At 46.8% G+C, this 21,862-nt stretch overlaps 1 pseudogene; it reads right to left on the bottom strand.

Annotated features, from left to right (window-relative positions):
* Nucleotides 1-14,010: 14,010 nt before the first annotated feature.
* On the bottom strand, nt 14,011-21,620 carry LOC129401824 (protein Wiz-like; annotated as a pseudogene).
* Nucleotides 21,621-21,862: the final 242 nt, after the last annotated feature.

Genomic DNA, 21,862 nt, shown 5'->3' with positions numbered 1-21,862 from the left:
CACGATGGAAGAGCCCAAGGAAGCGCCCTTGGACTCTAAACTGCCCACTGAACTAATTCCGGCACGGGACCAGAGACCTCACGGCGCTGAAACAGTGGGAGCCGGGCATCCCCCAATTCCTCTAACCTCTCTCTCTCTCTCAACTCCGAGTCTCTCTCTAGATTTCTCCATCTTATGAGCACCATATAAGGGTAAAAGTTTGTAGTGATGTTATTTCTGGTTGTACTTTCCCTGGACTTTATACACAAACCCAAAACCGCGCGGCCGCTGGCGCGGCCGCGCGACCTAATGTCATCTTAGCATTAGCAATATGTAATGGTTCCTCTTTAACAGGTCGGACTTTTGTGGGAGATCCTATCAAGAATAGTCTGTTGCTGAAATATTGAAGGCAATCAAAGTGATAGCCATCTCTCTAGACTGAACTAAGCTATATCCCCACGCCGGCTGAGAAGAAATACCCTTCTTTCTCGGGAAGAAGCGCGGCGTGGTGTCAAACATAGTGTGATGTCCATTAGGCGAATAGACCTGGTGGCGTGGGAATGGGATATAAGGGGGAAATTATGTACATGGAACAGTGGGACGCTGGTGGAATCTCGAGCCGGAGCCGATACCAGCGCAGGACCTCTGTTCCCAGAAACTGCCTGCAGACACTCTGCTGGTCTATCAACTAAGCCAGAGCCCCACGCCTGCTGATGACGGGAAATAACCACCCTTTTTGGTTTTTTTTCCCTTGTCAGGCAGCGTGGCGATTACAAAACAGGCGTGAACTCGGTGGCGCGGGGCAAGGGGGAAAAAGAAAAGTTAGGTAACAAACAGCGGGACTTAATATCTCTATATTCTTAGCAGTGGAGAACTAATGCCTCCTTGGCAATAGGACTGCTTTTCTTTTTTGGGGGAAACCCCAACAACGGTAGTGAGTTATGTGTTGAAACATGGAATGTAATCGTGATAAGGCGTAAATGAAGCGAAGCATCATTTACAAGGTTGGGGACTGGGGAGGTGGGAGGGGGCGGCGGGTATACTGGGGGGGTTGGTGATGGAAGATGGGCACTGGTGAAGGGAAGGGTGTTTGAGAATTGTATAACCGACATAATCCTGAGAACTATGTAACCCTCCACATGGTGATTCAATAAAAAAAATAAAAAAAAAAAAAAAATAAAATATAAAAAGTTGAGATCAACACATTAGAGTGGGGAAACAGGCTGGGCTCTGGGCTCCAGAATCACGACTAAGTTAAATCATTAAGTTAAAAATAACCCAACTTACAGTCTCCGGCCAGGGCCAATACTGGCTCGCGCTCCACAGAGGCTTGACCCGGGTGGCCACGCTTTTTCGTAGCAGCTTTGCTGCTGATAGACCAAGATCTGGAGGCCTGCTACACAACTTTTGGTCCCAGCAAGGGCTTGCAGCCATGTCTCTAGACTGTGAACTAAGCCAGAGCCCCGTGCTGCCCCAGGAAGGAAATGATGCAATTTCTAACAAATCTCCCTGGACTTAATTACTAAAATACTAAAATACAGAAATCCTAAACCGCGCAGCTGCAGACTTTATATCTCTTCATTCTCATCAATAGAAAACTAATTATCAAATGCTTCCTTGTCAGAAGAGCCTTATTTTTTGGGGGGAAACTCCAACAACAATAGTGAGTTTTGTGTTGAAATATGGAATGTAATCAAGGTAAAGAGAAAATGAAGTGAAATTTATCAGTTACGCAGGCGGGGGGGGGTGTGCAGGGCGGAGGGGGAGGTATACTGGGGTTTTTGGTGGTGGAGTATGGGCACTGGTGAAGTGACGGGTGTTTGAGCATTGTATAACTGAGACATAAGCCTGAGGAGTTTGCAACTTTCCACATGGTGGTTCAATAAAATAAATTTTTAAAAAATAACCCAACTTAAATTCTAAGAAACTAAAAAAGTTATAAGAAACTGACATCGTGGTTTTTTTTGTTTTTTTTTTTTTGTGCTTTTTTTTGGGTCACACCCAGTGATGCTCAGGGGTTACTCCTGGCTTTGCACTCAGGAATTACTCCTGGCGGTGCTTGGGGGACCATATGGGATGCCGGGGATCGAACCCGGGTCGGCTGCGTGCAAGGCAAACGCCCTACCCGCTGTGCTATCGCTCCGGCCCCAGAAACTGACATCGTTTTAATATGATTTCACTCAATTCCCCTTCCCTACCTGCCATGAAGTCATCATAAACAAGAAACTGACAAATGTCTATATCCGGAAATTTCTCAGGTTCTCGCTTTGTCCAAACAAGGGGTGGGACACCGTTGGGTAGAACATGACAAGAAAGATTACCCCCACAAAAATAAAATTTTACTATACAATGGAATACTATGCAGCTGTTAGAAAAAAGGAAATCATGAATTTTGCATATAAGTGGATCGGCATGGAAAGTTTCATGCTGAGTGAAATGAGTCAGAAAGAGAGAGACAGACATAGAAAGATTGCACTCATCTGTGGTATATAGAATAACAGAGTGGGAGACTTAACACCCAAGAATTGTAGAAATAAGTACCAGGAGGTTGACTCCATGGTTTGGAGACTGGTCTCACATTCTGGGGAAAGGGCAACTCAGAGAAGGGATCACCAACTGTAATGTAGTCGAAGGCCATGTGGGGGAAGGGTGTTGAGAGCTGAAGGAGAGCTAGAGACTGAGCACAGTGGCCACTCACCACCTTTATTGGAAACCACAACAGGGAATGCCCTGCCACAGTGGCAGGGTGGGGTGGGGGGAGATGGGATTGGAGAGGGTGGGAGGGATGCTGGGTTTACTGGTGGTGGAGAATGGGTACTGGTGAAGGGATGGGTTCCCGAACTTTGTATGAGGGAAGCATGAGCACAAAAGTGTATAAATCTGTAACTATACCCTCACGGTGATTCACTAATTAAAAATAAATAAACTTAAAAAAATAAATAAATAAAATAAAATTTTACTTAAAATAATTCTTTTTTTTTTTTTAAAAAAAGGATCCCTACCTAACTCGGGGCATCGAGCAATATGAATGAGACAGTTTTGAGCAGGAGACAATTGCTGGACAGGCAAGAAATGGGCGTTTCACCCTGGATTATCAGTTCCGAATCTGGCACCTGCCCCCCACAGCAAAAGCATTTCAGACACAAACCGCTCCCCGGAGAGACTGACCCTGACCCAAGGGTGGCTCTACCTGATCTTGGGGAGCAGTGCCAGGAGCTGTCAGAAGGAAACTCCCCAAGAGTTTCTCAGTGAAGACCCGAACCCAATCCCTGATGCCGGCAGTATAGACGCCTCTACCAACCGGGTCCACACAGCGCTGGTCACCAGCCACCAAATCCGACTCGCCCCAGAGAACTTCACCCTTTCCTCCCCTGTCCACTCCAGGCGAGAGCAGCCCCCATCCTGCTGACCTCTCATCTGGGGATTCTTGGGATTCCTGGGAGGCTCGGGATGCTCGGGATTCACTGTGCAATTGCCTAGACCTCATCCTCGCAATTCAGAGTCCACGACTTACCGCCTGGATAGAGAGACAGGCAATGAGCCAAACCCCCTTCCAGGGCCGAAAAATACCAACGGACCCGCCTCCTATTGGTCCACATTGTGACCCGCTCCTCTCTCATTGGCTGTTGCTAAGGCCCAGCACCACGCTGAACGGTTTCTAGGGGCGGGCTGAAAGACTCCTGCTCCTTAGCCAGGAAATCTTTCTGCTGCCACCACCAACTGTCACTGGGGCTGGCTCCAGCCAACAGCATCTCTTCTCTATCCTTAGAAGCTGACCCTTAGGCTACAGACCCTGTGCTTCGTCAGCGGAGCTAGTCCTCCAATGCCTGTTTGTAAGCCTTTCCGCATGATTTGCAAAGCCCAGAACAAATACCCAGACCTTGGCTCTAACTCATTAGAGGGCATCAGTGGAACCTGTATACCAGAGTTTTAGGAAGAAAGGTCAATCTTAGGACATTTGATGTTTAAGTTAGCTAACAAGAGATCTGTTCAAGGTTCCATAAGATCCACCTGCCACATTTTTTTTCTTTTTGGGTCACACCCGGCAATGCACAGGGGTTACTCCTGGCTCATGCACTCAGGAATCACTCCAGGCGGTGCTCGAGGGACCATATGGGATGCTGGGAATCGAACCCCGGGTTGGCCGCGTACAAGGCAAACGACCTACCCGCTTGGCTATTGCTCCAGTCCCGATCCACCTGCCACATTTGTATTTGGGGGTTTATCACTTCCTCATTGAGGAACTATCTACAAAACTTGCCGTGCACGTGACCAGCCCAGGACTCTGAAGTTGGCATCGGGCACAGCTAGTGTTGATTTAACCATTACAAACGTGGCTCCCCCAAACCCTGTGATCACGGCTCAAATAATGAAGAATCTCAGACAACCCTGCCTTTCCTTGTTTCTTTCCTTAGCATGTCTGGTTCTCGGGTGCAGGATGACAAAACAAAAGGTGACTGACAGTTACAGGAATTTTACATTCAAACTAATACACACAGTGCCTTCACCTTTGCTTCCTTTGACTTCCTTTCTTTTCTTTTCTTTTCTTTTCTTTTCTTTTCTTTTCTTTTCTTTTCTTTTCTTTTCTTTACTTTTCTTTTCTTTTCTATGAATCACTGTGAGATACAGTTACAGTCTTACAAACTTTCATGATTGCATCTTGATCTTGAAATCTTTTGAGTCTTTTGAGGGGAATAGAGTGTGGTTTGTAGGAAGCTCATAGCTCTGGGCATGTTGTATGTAATCTCTCAATGTAATACTCAGGACGATTAAGGTGTTTTACAGGTGTGACTGAGAAAGTTGTGTATTTCTCAATATACATTGTGTTATTTTGTTCAGTTTAAATTATTTGTCTTGGTTTCGGTAGTGTCTCTAAGGTCTTATAAACCTGTTCCCTTTCCCTGGCAGTGAGGCAAGCCAGTAGAGAAGTCCAGTCTTCTGTCCCAAAGCAGCCCCCAGAAGCCTGATGGCTGGATCCCCCTCTGTCAGTGCAGTACCTAAGTACCAGGACTCAAACTCACTGCATGCTTTCAAGGGTGTAGCAAACAACACTTTTGATTTTTCTTTTGTTTTGAGGCCTCACCTGGAAGTGCTCAGCAATTACTCCTGGCGGGGCTCAATGGATCATATGGGATGCAGGGATTATGCTCAGATTAGTCGCATGTAAGGCAACCACCCTACCTGCTGTACTATCACTCCAACAACTATTATGTTGGATTTGAACTGGAAATGTCAATATCCTTCCATAAGACAATAGTTTGTATTTTTTCTACAGAGAAACCTGTCTCTGAGGGGGCAATATAATTTTCCTTTTTTCAATTACAGTCACAGACTGTCTTCAGTAAAAGTGGCAATGTCTTCGCATTGGTATGGTAAGAACTAGGGCCAAAATTTATAAATTTATTAATTTTTTTATTGAGTCATGGTGCGTTAGAACGTTACAAAATTGTTCATGATTGTGTCTCAGCCACACAATGTTCCAACACCCATTCCTCTACCAGTGTAATTTCCCAGCACCAGTGTCCTCAGGTTTCCCTCCCAGCTCTTCAAGTTACCCCCGACCCCAGCCTGTCTCTATGGTAGGCACCTCTCTTCTCTCTCTCTCTCTCTCTCTCTCTCTCTCTCTCTCTCTCTCTCTCTCATTTTAGGAATTATGGATTGCAAACAGATGCTGAAAAGTTATCATTTATATCCCTTTACCTGCTTTCAACACTCAGCTCTTGTCCAGAGTGGTCATTTCCAACTAGTTTTGTCATAGTGAATCCTCCTCTATCTACCATCCATTCCCCACACCACTGACCAACCATTGACCAGTCCTCCTGGCTTGAAACTTGTCCATTTAGATTCAATTAAATTAGAGCAAGGCCGCTTTGCCCAGGAGGCATCTGGTCCTACATTCCCAACTGCAGGCCTCAGGGCAGTTTAGCTTTTTTGATTTTTTTTTTTGCCTGACCCCAAAGGATCATTCTAGATCTCAGAGATACAATGACTGTTTTCCTCTGGTTAGAGGCTATCTCCTTTACTCATCGCCCTACTATTAAAGTGTATGTGGTCCCTTGAAAAAAAAAAGTAGATGTTATTGACAAAGAAATAAGAAAGATTGAAAACATTGTACAGAGGTTTCAGGTCAGTGATGTTCCTGTATGATCATAATAATGTAAAATAATACGAATTCCTCAAAACATCTAGAAAGTATAGCATCGAGTGTGAATCCTGGCTCCAGAGTAATATGGGTAGGGTATTTGCCTTGTATGTGGCCGACCTGGGTTAGATCCCCAGTATCCCATGTGGTCCACCCATTGCCAGGAATAATTCCTAAGTTCAGAGCCAGGAGTAACCCCTGAGCATCACCAGTTGTGACCCCAAAAGCCAATAATAATAATAACAATAAGAATAACAATAAGAATAATAATGTCCATCATATCAACTTCAGAAGTGTCTGGATGATTGTTCAATGAAGCAAGTCAGGAGAAGAATAAACACAGGATGGTATTACTTGTATGTGGGATTTAGAATAACTGGATGAGGAACTGCAATGTTTTAAAGAGGAGGATGCTCTAATCAACCTTAGCCCCCGGGTAGATAGAGGAGAAGGAAAGAAAGGGTGGAGAGAAGGGAGAGAAAAAACAGATGAGAGGAATGGGGGCCAGGTCCGGGGATTCAGGTACAAAGGTGTTATTAAAGAAAGGTAGAACCAAATATCCAACCACAGTGTCAACAACACTGAAATCAAGAGACCTAAACTTTCATAACCAAACTTAGAAAGCTGCTTGTCCACAGGGCAGGGCTGGTGGTGGGTCGGGGATATGGGCAGGAACCTGAGAACGTTGGTGGGGGGACCTTGGGACTAGTGGTGCCGAAAGCTCAACTATGAATAACTTTGGGAATCATGGTGCTTTAATTTTTTTAATGTGTGACTGGGAAATAAATTTTAAAAAGAAAAGAAAAAGAAATTTCTTTGATAACTATATTTCATGGCAAAGAAAGTCAAAGAGGAGGGAGTACATCAAACTTAAACGCTTCTGCACTGCCAAAGAAACAACAGCCCAAATTAAAACCCTCCCTCACTGAATGGGAGAAAATACCTGCACAGCACTCATGTGACAAAAACACAAATATCCAAGATGTGCAGACATTTGCAAAACTTAGCAACAAAATAGTACACTCAGAACTTAGTCCTAGCGCTGTACTCAGGGATCACTCCTGGTGGTCTTCGGGGACCAGAAGTGGTGCAGGGTATCAAACCCAGGCCAGCCTCCACAGTGTGCAATGCAAGCTCCCTCCCCACTGTCTAAGTAATCCAGGCCTTGTGCACATAATTTTAATTGATGGTTTCAGGACCTCTGAGCCTGCCTGGAGTGATCCCTGAGCAGTGCCATGTGTACTCCCCTCCCTCAAAAAGAAAACAAAAACAAAACAACAACAGCAAAAACATATCTTACCCCTTTTTACCATTCCTTTTTCCTGGGTCTCCTGTTTCTTTTGATCTTGTAGCACAGATCTCTCAGGCTACCTACCTTCAGATGGATCCAATCAGCCTTGCTTAGCCTACGGCAGACAAACCTCACTCAACTTCGACCCCTCAGCCTGCCAGGAGAAATCTCTGAGCATAGCAAAGTGTGGCCCAGTTCCTCAAAAAAGAAATACAAATGGCCAAAAAGCACATGAAAAAATGCTCCACATCCTTAGTCATCAGGGAGATGTAAATCAAAACAACAATGAGATATCATCTCTCATCACAGAGACTGGCACACAATCAAAAGAACAAAAGCAACCAGTGTTGGCGTGGATGTGGGGACAAAGGGATGTTCTTTCACTGTTGGTGAAAATGCCGACTGGTCCAGCCTTTCTGGAAAACAATACAGACAGTCCTTCAAAAACTAGAAATTGAGCTTCTGTATGACCCCACAATACCACTTCTGGGAATATATCCCAAGGATACAAAAAAGCACAGTAGAAATGACATCTGTACCTATATATTCATTGCAGCATTGTTCACAATAGCCACAATCTGGAAACAACCCAAGTGCCCTAAAACAGATGACTGGTTAAAGAAACTTTGGCACATCTACACAATGGAATACTATGCAGCTGTTAGGAGAGATGAAGTCATGAAATTTGCTTATAAATGGATAGGCATGGAGAGTATCATGCTAAGTGAAATGAGTCAGAAAGAGAGGGACAGACATAGAACTGCACTCATTTGTGGAGTATAGAATAACATCACATGAGGCTGACACCCAGGACAGTAGACACAAGGGCCAGGAGGATTGCTCCATAGCTGGAAGACTGCTTCATGAGCATAGGGGAGAAGGCAGATGGAATAGAGAAGGGATCATTAAGATAATGATGACTGGAGGAATCAGTCAAGATGGAGATGTGTGTTGAAAGTAGATAATGGACCAAACATGATGACCTTTCAGTGTCTGTGTTGCAAGCCATAATGCCCAAAAGGAGAAAGAGAGCATGGGGAATATTGTCTGCCATGGAGTTAGAGGGAGGATGGAAAAGAGGGGGTATATCAGGGATACAGGTGGTGGGGAATGTGCACTGGTGAAGGGATGGGTGTTTGATCACTGTATGATTGGAACCCAAACATGCAATCTGAACTATCTCATGGTGACTCAATAAAATTTTTTAAAAAGTGTGGCCCAGAAAACAAAATGAAGCAGAACAAAAGAAAACAAAATAAATTTTTTTAAAAACATAGCATCTACACAATGGAATACTATGCAGCTTTTAGGAAGTTGAAGTCATGAAATTTGCTTCTAAGAGATAGTCATGGAGAGTATCACGCTATGTGAAATGAGTCAGAAAGAGAGGGACAGACACAGAATGACTGCACTCATTTGTGGAATATAACATAATATAATATGAGACTGACACCCAAGGACAGTAAAGACAAGGGCCAGGAAGATTGCTCCATAGATGAAAACCTGCATCATGAGCTAGGGGAGAAGGCAGCTGGAATGAAGAAGGGATCACTAAGTTAATGAGGGTTGCAGGGGTTGTTCGGGGTGGGAGATGTGTGCTGAAAATAGATAAAGGACCAAACGTGATAGCATCTCAGTCTCTATATTGCAAACCAGAATACCCAAAAGTAGAGAGAGAGAGAGAGAGAGAGAGTATGAGGGAAATTATCTGCCATAGAGCAGGGGTAGGGGTGGGGTGGGGTGGGGTGAGGGTGGGTACTGGAGACATTGGTGGTAGAAAATGTGCACTGGTTGGGGGATGGGTGTTTGATCATTGTATGACTGAACTCAAACATGAAAACTTTGTAACTGGAGCTCATGGTGAGTTCAATTAATAATAATAATAATAATAATAATAACAAATAAATAAATAAAAACCAACATACCTTCCCATTTTCACCTCCCCACTTTCCTTGCTTAAAGACTGATGAGAGTCGGTCCCTTCCTACAAGCTTGTGTGACGTCACTGAGGAGCAGCTCATGAGAGGTTCCGCTCTACTCAGTGTAGCCTCTCGCCACCAGTCAAGAACTGCAGGAGTGTAAGTACACGGTTGGGGTGCTGGGATTTTTTTTTCTTGAATCTCATTTTCCTTGAGCAAGATTCAGTTCCTTTATTTTAGTTTTGTTTTTAGTTGGGGAGTCACACCTAGTGATGTTCAGGACTCACTTCTGACTCTGCACTCAGGAATTTCTCCTGGCATTCCTTAGGATGTTGAGGATCAAAGCCAGGTCAGTCACATGCCAGAGAAGTGCCTTACTCACTGCACTATCTCTCCAGCCCCTGAAAGGCTGGTTTTTATCTGGAGTTAACTGGAATGAAGAAGCCATTCAGACGGACACACCAACCAACATCCCTCCTCTGCTGGAAGGTCACTCTCAGAATGAATGTGCTTACTTCATGCCCTCATCCCCTCTGAGTTTTTGTTAAAACCTTAGCTTTTTAAAAATTTTATTTATTTATTTATTTTTAGGTTTGGGGGGATCACAACCAGCAGTGCTCAGGGCTTATTACTGGTTCTGTGCTTATACCCCGCAGTGCTCAAGGGACCTCATGGGGTGCTAGGGATCAAATCCAGGTCAGTTTCGAAATGCCCTCCCCAAAGTAGTATTGCTCCCTTATGGTCCCCCAAATCTCAACTTTGAGACATGACACTTCCAACTTCCTATTTAAAATAAACATTCTTGGGGCTGGAGCGAGAGCACAGCATGTAGGGCGTTTGCCTTGTACGCAGCCGACCCGGGTTTGAATCCTAGCATCCCATATGGTCCCCTGAGCACTGCCAGGAGTAATTCCTGAATACAGAGCCAGGAGTAACTCCTGTACATGGCCAGGTGTGACCCAAAAGCAAATAAATAAATAAATAAATAAATAAATAAATAATAAAATAAACATTCTGTTACTAGATCACAAACCTTTTCACAGTGTACTTAATTTCTAAAATGCTACATAATATAGCTTTTTCACTTAAAATGTGAACTAAAAGGTTTTAATAATCTCTTTTGCACACATACGCATGGCTCAATTTTTTTGGAGGGACCACACTCAATAGTGATCATTACTACTGGCTCTGCACTCAGGAATTACTCCTGGCGATACTTGTGGGACCATATGGGATGCCAGGAATAGAATCTGGGTCCAGGGCATGCAAAGCAAGTGCCCTATCTAGCCACTGTACTATATCTCTCCAGCCCCTTGCAGGAGGCTAAAGCAGGTTTGATCCATGGCATCCCATTTGATCCCCTGAGCTCTGCCATTCCTGAGTGCAGAGCCAGAAGAAACCCCTGAGCATCGTCAGGTGTGGCCCCAAACTAGCCAAAAATCACTGTATCGCTGTCATCCTGTTGTTCATCCATTTGCTCGAGTGAGCATCAGTAATGTCTCCCTCCATTTTGAGACTTGTTAACTGTTTTTGGCATATCAAATACACCATGGGGAGCTTGCCAGGCTCTGCCATGTAGGCGAGCTACTCTCTGTAGCTTGCAGGGCTCTCTGAGAGGGGCAGAGGAATTGAACCCAGGTTGGCCGTGTGCAAGGCAAACACCATGTGCAGGTTGATAGTTTTTATCCTTAAGATTTATCATTTATGCGTGCTGAAAGTAGACTACACACCAAACGTGATGGCCACTTGCTACATGTATTGCAAACCATAGCACTCAAAAGGAGAGAGAAAGAAAAAGGGACTGTGTCTGCCACAGAGGCAGGGGTCAGGGGGATAGGGTGGGGGTAGCCGGAGGGGTACTGAGAACATTGGTGGTGGAGAATGGGCACTGGTGGAGGGATGGGTACTCGATCATTGTATGGCTGAAACTCAAACATAAAAGCTTTGTAAGTCTGTAACTATATCTCAAGGTGATTCATTTAAAAAATTTTAATTTTAAAAAGGAATTATCATTTATAATTCTTCTTTTCCTAAGTCAGTTCAGACTTGGTTGTTCCACAATAAATCCCAAATTGAGAGAAGCCTTAGAGAAAAACAATTACTCTCCAAAAGTTGTCAGAGATATTTGATCAGCTTGGAGATCTTTGGATTTCTCTGCGAGTAGCCAATTATCCCCAAGTTTGTTTTCTGCTCTGCTCCTGCAGGACTGCAAAGACTCGGGCTGATGTAATGGGAGAGTTTCTGAAGTGAACACCTGAGGGGGACTTGCATTAAAAACTTTTCTAAATTAATCCATTTGCGGCTCAGACAGTAATTTGCGAGTCCATGGGCACATCAGAAAGTTTGCTGAGCTCCAAGTGACAGGGTGTCTGGGGACTAAGTCACTGGTGTGTTTTATAGCCCTGGATTAACACACAGGCATTCACCCGCAGCCTGGCATAGAGTCCCGTCAACTTCACCAGCCTCGGACTCAGTAAGTACCTCCTGTCTCTGCTCCTGCTTGAAAGGAGAGACAGGGATTTTTCTTTAGAAAATTTCCTTTCCCTGGAGCTGGAGAGATAGTGCAGGGGGTAGGAAATTTGCATTGGACACAGCTGACCCGGGCTCCAACATCCCCGACTTTCCATAGGGTCCCTCGAGCACTGCCAGGAGTATTTCTTTAATGCCGAGCTAGGAGTAACCCGAGTATCACTAGGGGTGACCCAAAATGACAAGAAAAAAAAGAGAAGGAGAATTTATTTTTCCTGATGCTGTTTTTGTGGGACACGCTTTCTAATGCTAAGCTCACCTGAGTTCCCATACTCACATTCCTTTATACTCATGATATTCTGGAGGTTTTTTCTTCTTTGTTTTGTTTTTTGCTTTTGAGTCACACCAACTGATGCTGAGGGGTTACTCCTGCCTCTGCACACAGAAATTACTCCGGGTGGTGCTCAGGGGACCCTAAGGGATGGTAACTGGTCAGCTGTGTGCAAGGCAAGCAGGAATTACTGTGGTCGTGCTCAGGGGATGCTGGGGGTGGAATCCTGGTTGGCTGCGTGAAAGGCAAGTGCACTACCCACTGCACTATCACTCTAGCCCCATCAATTGATGATTTTCTTCTCTGCAGTTTCAACCATATATTTTGTTATGCTTTGTATTCTTCTGTTCTTTCCCTTTTATTTAGCTTTGTTTGTTTGGGGGCCATACCAGCGGTGCTCAGGACTTACTCCTGATTCCGTGCTCAGGGTTCACTCCTAGTGGGTTCCAAGGACCCCATATAATGCCAGGGGATTAATCCCAAACAAACCACGAGCAAGGCAAGCATCCTATGCACTGGACTATCACTCTGGCCCCTTTGATTGCTCTTAATCTGCATTTTCAGTTAAAACTATTTTTTAAAACCTTATGGTAGCCAAAACTAGTTCTTACAGTAACACATAGACCAATTCACTAAGAATATTGACATCCTCACTCATCACTTTTACAGCAACCATGTTCTCCTTTCCACTCTGATTAAACTTTGTTTTCTGAGCTGTTTTATTTTATTTATCTCCCCCCCACCTCTTTATGCATTTCTCATTAATTGTTAACTTTTCTCCCAAATGCCTTTTTGTAATATATTTTTTCTTAGATCCTATAATCTAATAACCAAAATTTTTTAACAGTTGGGACTGGGACTGAAGCCACAGTGCAGCGGGGAGGGCTCTTGCCATGCTTCCAGCTGACCCAGGTTAAATCCCCGAATCCCATAGGGTCACCGAGCCACAAGGATTGATCCCTAAGTGCAGAGCCAGGAGTAAGCCCTGAGCACTGCCAAGGCAAAAAAAAAAAAAAACACAAAGTGTATTAGGACTACCTTATCTAAATCAGTTTAATTAATGAATTTCAGGGTTGCTTGAGGTTTATTTTAATAAATTTTAGAGGTTTTAATTTTGGTGAGAATTTTCTAACTACAATACCAGATGTTCTGATTCATCAATGATTTATGTATTCAAAGTTTTTTTCTGCCTTAAGAAAACATCTTTCTAAGAGTTAAAAAATTTTGACGAAGAATTTTTTTTATCAAGTGAAATTATTTTTTTCAATTTGAATATTTTATCTGAGTAATAATGTTGAAAATCCTTTAACTTTGCAACTATTTTGTGAATTGTGTCATCATAATATTTTTGTTTCTTTTTTTTTTTTCCTTTTTGGGTCACACCCAGCGATGCACAGGGGTCACTCCTGGCTCATGCACTCAGGAATCAACCCTGGCGGTGCTCAGGGGACCATATGGGATGCTGGGATTCGAACCCGGGTCGGCCGCGTGCAAGGCAAACGCCCTATCCGCTGTGCTATCGCTCCAGCCCCCATCATAATATTTTTGGACGTTTCAATTATTAACCAGTGTAGATAATTTATTAATAGTTAATCAAGAAATCTAACAATTTTTAATTTTCAATATTTACCTTCTTTATTTCTTTATCATATAATGAAGATATAATGGAATAAAGTGAACATACGATAGTTAGTATGTTCATACTTTTTTTATTCTCTACATAAAATGCGTTTTTAAGACATTGATGAGCTATACACAGAAAGAAAGCAACAGAGAAAAGTGGGGAGGGCGGGCGTGGGGGAGCCCACCGCAACCCCTCCCGCCCAAGCCCCAAGGCTGGGGCACTTGACCTGGCAGGGGGCAGCTGTCAGCTCTGAGCTCTTCCTGCTGGGGAAGCCCCTGGGGGGCGTGGCCAGCAAGGGTTTCCGTGGCCTCATGGCTCAGTAGGGGCTCCCGGCCCCACCTGAGCAAGCACCGTGGCGTGACTTGGTCGCTCTATTCGGGAACTGGGGGGCTCGGCAGACCCCAGGTCTCACGAGGTGCGTGCGTGCAGGTGTCCGGAGTGAGTAGGTCCACGGGGACGGGAGTGAGCCAGGACAGGGGGTCTTTGGGGTCTCTGGGAATGGCCATCGAAGGCAAGTGCAGACCCCCCTAGCTGCCCCCACGGACCAGGGACCCCCCCAGGCCCCAAGTGCTCTGCTGGGGGAGGGTGTCCCGGCTGCAGTGTGCCCGGGCCCCTGGGGACGGTTGGAGGCTCTGGCTTGCTCCTTTGGAAACGGAAAGGAAAGAGGGAGGAGAGGGTGCAGGAGGGTGTGGACTGCGCGCGTCAGGGCGCCTCGGCCACGGCCGTCTGTGCCTGCGGGGCGGGGGGCTCTCCGGGAGGGGCGTCCACTCTGGAGAAGCTCCTGTCCAGGATGCGCCGCGGCAAGTGCCGCGCCCCCTCCTCCTGGGTGGACAGCGGCCCCCGGAACTGCGCCTCGCAGAACCCGCCCCCCGAGGGGACAGACGTTGCCCGCAGACTTGACGAGCGACGTCTGAGGGGTCGTGGCCCCGGGGAGGGGGCCGGCCGGACCCGGGGAGGGGGCTGCCGACCTCCTCTCGCTTCTGTCGCAGACCGCCGGCGTCCTCCCCGCCCGGGCCCCAGAGGCGCTGGCCGGGCGCGCTTGCCGGCGCTCACACTCGTTGCTGCTCGGCCGCTGGTGCTCCTCGGCCTTCCCCGAGCCTGGAGGGCCGAGGCCAGAGGCCGCTCGCTGCCACCAGCCGCGCGCCCAGCTCCAGCCCCGGCTCGCCACAGGCGCTGCGCCCCCCACAGCCAGGCCACCGGGGCCACCCCAGCGGCGGCCGCTCGTCACCCTCACGCCTGTGGCCGGCACCGCGGAGCTTCCTGGTGCAGGGACGGCCGCCCCGGATGGAGCTGCGATGGGCGCCCACCTTTGGGGGTCGCCGCTTGGTCCCCTCGCTCAGCGTCTCCATGGGGGCCTCATTCCCGCACCGCTCGGTCACCCCAAACTGCCTCAGGGGCGCCGCCCGCGCGGGGCCGCCAGCGCCTTGCGGGTCTCAGAGTCGAGGCCGCGCAGCTCGCAGCAGGCGCCGGTGGGCGAGGGGCGGCCTTGGCCGTGAAGGGCAGCTCGGTCTGGTGTGGGTCTTGGCCGTCACCTCAGGGGGCGGGCGGGGGTCCTCCCGCAGGGGCCGCTTGGGGGCCACGGAGCCTCGGGAGCCGCCGGCTGCCGCCTTGGCACGGCTGAGGGGCGCCAGGATGAGCCCGCGGGGGGTGCGGCCCCGCCCAGCGCCCGGGGTGCCCGGCCGGCCCGCCGTGGGCACCAGCGGCAGGGCACTCTGCACGGCCCGGCCACCCGGGGAGGCCCGTCCTCCACCAGCGCAGGGGCAGGTCCCCGGCCCGCGGCTCCTTCTTGACGAGGCGCGGCTGGGGCTTCTGTCTGAGGGTCTCCCGCAGGGTGTCGGTGGGCGAGGCAGCGACAGACCCTCGGTGACGCCCATCTGGCGCAGGGGCGAGCGTGCTCGGCCGGACAGGCCCCTGCGGTGCTCGAAGAACTCAGGGCAGAACTCACAGTGGATGTTGCGCGCGGGCTCGGGGCCTGAGGCCGGCGCGGGCGCAGGTCCGGGCCCCGGGTCTGGATCGGCCTTGGGCCAGTCCTGCCGGCTCTGGGGCCAGGCGGGGGCGCCCCTGCCAGCGCGCGCTCCCGGGCGCCCCCCGCGCGCGGCCCCGCTGTGGCCTTGCTGTCAGCTTTTGTCACTGGCCCTGGGCGGTGGAGCGATTGGTTCATACTTATGATCTAAAGTGATAAGTTTGGCACCTTATAGATTTGTTAGAATAACCTTGAATCAATTAGTTCTCCCTTAGGGGCTAGAGCGATCGCACAGCGGGTGGGGTGTTTGCCTTGCACTGGCCGACCCCGGTTCCATTCCCTGCATCCCATAGAGGCCCCTGAGCACTGCCAGGAGTCATTCCTGAGTGCAGAGCCAGGAGTAACCCCGGTGCATCGCCAGGTGTGACCCAAAAAAGAAAAAAATTCATTCTCCCTTTATTTATAATTTGCATATACAAGCTTTTCTTGTTTCTGTTTGGAGCCACACCCGGTGGTGCTCAGTGCTTACTCCTGACTTTGAACTCAGGAATTACTCCAGGTGGGCTTCGGGGACCGTAAGGGATACCAAGGATCAAACCTTATCAGCTGCGTGCCAGCCAAGCGCCCTCCCGGGACGCTGTGTTATCACTCTAGTCCCGTGTGAGATGATTGCTTGGTTGGTTGGATTTGCTTTTTGGGTCACATCTGGCAATGTTCAGGGGATACTCTTGGCTCTGCACTCAGGAATTACTCTAGGGGGTGCTTGGGGACCTACGAAGTGCCGGGATCCAACGGGTCAGACGAATGCAAGGTAAACACCCTCCCGCCTGTACTCTCACTCCAGCCCCATGAATGAGATTTTTCAAGGAGAGAGCTGCCCGTCTCATTTGTCCTTTGGTAATCTGACTTATTTTGCCAAATGTTAAGTCTGCACTGCACTGTAGCACTGTCATCCTGTTGTTCATGATTTGCTCCATTGGGCACCAATAATGCCTCCATTCGTCTCTATCTGGTGCTAGTGTAGCCCAGTGGCGTCTGCTGGCTCCAGGAACACGAAGTGAGGCCCATTATTGTTCCTGTTTTTGGCATATTCAATACGTCAAGGGCATTACAGGCTCTGCCATAATGTTAAGTCAATTCTGTGAATGTTTCCTAAAGTGATGATATTCTACCATGTTTCTGAAGTCCCTAATGGACTTATGCTGTTTGCCTTGTGTTCCTTATTGCTTTTAGGCCACACCCAGCTGTGCTCAAAGCTTACTCCTTCCTCTATGCCAGGAATCACTCTGGCCGTGGCTCAGAGGATATGTGGTACCAAAGGATCGAACCCAAGACAGCCGTGTTCAAGGCAAGTGTCCTCCCCACTGTGCTATTGCTCCAGGCCTTTTTTTCTTTTTGCTTTTTGGGTCACACCCGACAATGCACAGGGTCACTCCTGGCTCTGTGCTCAGGAACCACCCATGATGGTGCTCAAGGGAACATATGGGATGCTGGGAATCGAACCCAGGTTGGCTGCGTGCGAGGCAAATGCCCTACCAATTGTGCAATTGCTCCAGCCCTGTGAACCAATTCTTCTTAAAATAATCCTTTTGCTTGTTTCACTCATGGCTGTCCCTATGTGGGAAATATTGTGAAACTTTTGCTGAGTATCACCAGGGGTGGAAAATAAAGAAAACAAAATTGTCATTAGCATCAGAATAAAATAAACTCATTTCTTTTTTCTTTATTTTCCACCTCTGGTGATACTCAGGGATTACTCCTGACCCTGTATTCAGGAATTACTCCCAGTAGTGCCCAGGGAACCATATGGAATGCCAGCGATTGAACCTCAGCTGGCCACGTGCAAAGCAAATGTCTAGCTGCTGTACTATGGCTTCAACCCTAATCACAAATTTCTATAAAATAAGCAGAATAAGAATGTGTGATGACGGCCAGAATCTGAGTAAGAAGTGAGAATCAATAAATGTGAGAGGGTGAGGGGATGGGGACTGAAAATGGCTTTCCTCAGCATCGCACCACCAAATGGAGCAGGGGTTGGGTTAGGCAGTGCCACCGAGATTAGCATCTATGGAGGGAAGACAGTGATTTGGGCTCAATTAACTTTTCTGCAGGGAAAGTGACAGAGGTTGTAGGTGGATGACGAGTGTTTCAAAATGAGTGACTGAGAATCGACTGGAAGTAGGTTCGTGATCAAGGGGAGCACTCCAATCCTTGGGTGCGGTATTTAAGGGGCAGGAAGGAGAGAGACCCACAACACACAACAAATTTCTTTGTGTGTGTGTGTTAATTGAATCACTGTGAGATATAGTAAAAAGCTTTCAGTCATACAATGATCCAACACCCATTCCTCAACCAGTGTACATTTCCCACCACCAATATGCCCAGTATCCCTCCTGCTAAGGGTCCCCTTGTGCCTGCCTCTATGGCAGGCACTTTTCTTTCTTTTTTTCTATTTACTTATTTATTTATTTTTTAGAAAAATTTTTAAATTTTATAAAATTTTTAAATTAGTGAGTCACAGTGAGGGTACAGTTACAGATTCACACATCTTTGTGCTTGTTTTTCCCTCATCGAATGTTTGAGAGCCCAGTGTCCATTCTCCACCACCAATGAACCCATGTATCCCTCCCACCCACCCCCAATCCCATCCCCCCACCCCACCCTTCCTCTGTGGTGGGACTTTCCCATTTGATCTCTCTCTTTTCTTTTGGGTGTTGTGGTTTGCAATAGGGGTATTGAGTGGTCATCCTGTTCAGTCTCTAGTCTACTTTCAGCACGCATCTCCCTTCCCGAGAAGGATCTCCAATCACATATTACTTGGTGTTCCCTTCTCTATCTGGGAAGACTTTCCCCCAGCCTGTGAGGCCAGCATCCAATTTATGGAGCCAACCTCCTGGTATTAAATACTACTATTTTTGGGTATCAGTCTCCTACTCTGTTGATCTATATCCCACAGATGAGTGCAATCTTTCTATGTCTGTACCTCTCTTTCTGGCTCATTACACTTAGCATGATACTTTCCATGTTGATCCACTTATCTGCAAAGTTCATGACTTCATCCTTTCTAACAGCCGCATAGTATTCCATTGTATAGATGTACCAAAATTTCTTTAACCAGTCATCTGTTCTCAGACACTCTGTTTTTTTCTAGATTCTGGTTATTGTAAACAGTGCTGGCAGGCACTTTTCTTCTTTCTCTCTCTGTCTCTGACTCTCTATGTCTCTGCCTATCTCTGTCTGTTTATCTCTCAGTCTCTGTCTGTCTCGTCTCTGTCTCTATCTTTCTCTCTCTTTATGGGCATTGTAGCTTGCAATACAGATACTGAGAGTCCATCATGTTTGGCCCTTTACCCACTCTCAGCACACATCTCCCTTCCAGAGCAATCTGTTCCAACCAGCATTGTCAATAGTGGCTCCTCCTCTAAACCAACTGCCTCTCCTCCAGCCCTGAGACAGGCTTCCAATCACGAACCAATCCTCCTGGCCCTTGTTTCTACTGTCCATGGTTGTTAAACTTACATTATATGGGTTTGTTTTAATCCCACAAATGAGTGCATTTTCTGTCTGTCCGTCTCCTTCTGACTTATTTCACTCTGCATGATATTCTCCATGTCCATCCATTTATAAGCGAATTGCACAGCACCATTTTTTCTAACAGCTGTATGGTATGTAAACCACTTCAGGCTCTTCACCCTGCCCCAGCCTAAAGTCCAGGCCCTGCACAAGAGAAAATTGGATCCTCGGAGTTTTGCCCCAGAATTGCCTCCCTGGGGTTTGTTTTGAGGGGCCACACCCGACAATGCTCAGGGCTTACTCCTGGCTCTGCACTCAAAAATCACTCCTTGCAGTGCTTGGGGAACCACTTGGGGTGTGAGAGATTGAGAACCCGGGTCGGCTGCATGGAAGGCAAATGCTCTACCCCAAGAAAGGGTTCTTGAGAAGCTCTAACTCATGGTAGAGAAGTAAATGAAGATAATGTCCAGGAAAGATATTGAGACCTTCACTGAACCAAAGTACCTATGAATTCATGGACACTGCAAGAGACCTGGGTAAGGAATAGTGAGAGGTGGGAAATTCACCCCCTAACAGGAACCCCAAGGTTGGGATAGTCCCTGAGGAAAACAAGTTTAGACCAGAGGGAAGCAGACAGGCATGTCCAGGCCAGAATAGAATAGCAAATTGACACGTAATCTATCCTTTAAAGGTGCAGCTGATTCTCCATTTGAAATATCCAGGTTCATGCACCCTTTAATTTTGCCATGTCTACTCACAGTGCTGAACGTGTCTGTCAACTTCAACAGCGGCTCACATGACTGGAACCAGGATGCTGGAGCAATTTGGATGAATAAATGGCCACTCTGTGTGCTGTTTGGGTGACCTTAAAGCTTGGACACTCCTGATGTGTATTCCATTCTGCGTGACCGATCTGGCTGGTCAGAGCTCTCAAATCAAACCGTTTTGGAGCACTGGAGGTAATGATACAAAAGATTCAGAAGAGAAATCTGCAGAATCTGATGGTCTTGTGATTCTCTGAGACAGGATCTGGGGAGAGGCCTGAATGATTTCATGTAAAATGGAGATCCAATACTATCGTTTAAAAAACTAGAATGAGTCCAGAGCAAACTGTTTATTGGCTAGGGCATTTGACTGGCATATGGCCGACCAGGGTTCGATCCCTGGCACCCCATATGGTGCCCTGAACACCAAGAGAGGTAACTCCTGAGTGCAGAGCCAGAAATAATCCATGAGCATTCCTAGGTGTGACCCAAAAAGCCAATGGAAAAAAGTAAAAAGACCCGTTTATCAGTTTCTAGGAAATATTATGGAAACACATGAAAGCTGTCAAGTTAAATAGAACCAATCTAAGCTACATATGACTTAAATATAATCTATATGATATAAAATATATAATTAATTAAAAAAATCACTCAACAAGATACTAACTTTAGGAGCGGGAGCGATAGCACAGCAGGTAGGTCCTTTGCCTTACACGCAGCCGACCCAGGTTCGATTCCCAGCATCCCATATGGTCCGCCAGCACTACCAGGAGTAATTCCAGAGTGCAGAGCAGGAGCAACCCCTGTGCACAGCTGGGTGTGACCCAAAAAACAAAAGAAAAAAAAAGATACTAACTTTACTTCTCTGGAAATAGTCAACCAACTGGAATAGCTTTACAAAAATGGAAACAATAGGAGTCAGAGATAGTACAGTGTGGAGGGTGCCTGCCTTGCACATGGCAGACCCAGATTTGATCCCCATCTCATAGGGTCCTCCATGCATACCAGGACTGATCCCTGATTGCAGAGCCAGGAGGAATCGATGTGTAATTCTGGTTGTGACTAAAACACAAAATGAATAGAAGCAATAATTCCTCCTAAATGATGTCAATAACTCTTTACAAATTCTTTTTTGCATTAATTCTTCCTTTTCTGAAAAATGACAGTGCTTTTACACATTCTACTGACATAATGGGTAAGTCACATTCACACCAGCATGTTGGGACACTTCTCTCATGTTCACCAACCAATCTGTTATTTATACTTTTTCTAGGTCCTCATCCAACGAACAAGAAAGCGATGGACACAGTAAGTCTACAAGATACCGTTTGGGGAGTATTATTTTGCTTCCAATTCATGATTGGTTTTATTGGAAATTCATTGTTGCTTATGCTATATGTCAAAACCTTTCTGCAAAGAAATAAGCCAATAGATTGGATATTTACCCACTTAACTTTTGCCAATATGATGACAATTTTATTCACCGGGATTCCGGAATTAATCTCTTTCTTTGGATTAAGAAACTTTCTGAACGATGCTGGTTGTCAGGCAATTTTATTCTTTTACCGAGTGAGCCGGGGCCTTTCCCTCTGTACCACATCTTTCCTCAGTGTGTTCCAAGCCATCGTGATCACCAACAACCATGCTCAGTGGGCATGGTTCAAATCAAACATCTACACATGCATTTCTTCTGCCTTCCTCTTTTTCTGGGTAGTCAACATGCTGATCTATGCATGGCTTATCTTCATAGTGAAGGCCCCATTCAATATTACTGGAACTGAAGACTTTTTTAACCAAAACTACTGTATAGCACGTGATGCTGAGAGGAATGGAGTGTCTGCATTCCAGGGAGTAATGGCTATAAGAG

Source organism: Sorex araneus, chromosome 2 (genome assembly GCF_027595985.1).
Source record: "Sorex araneus isolate mSorAra2 chromosome 2, mSorAra2.pri, whole genome shotgun sequence".
NCBI lineage: Eukaryota > Metazoa > Chordata > Mammalia > Eulipotyphla > Soricidae > Sorex > Sorex araneus.
The sequence above is the reverse complement of the archived record's forward strand: the minus strand, read 5'-3'. Positions and strand labels throughout refer to the sequence as shown.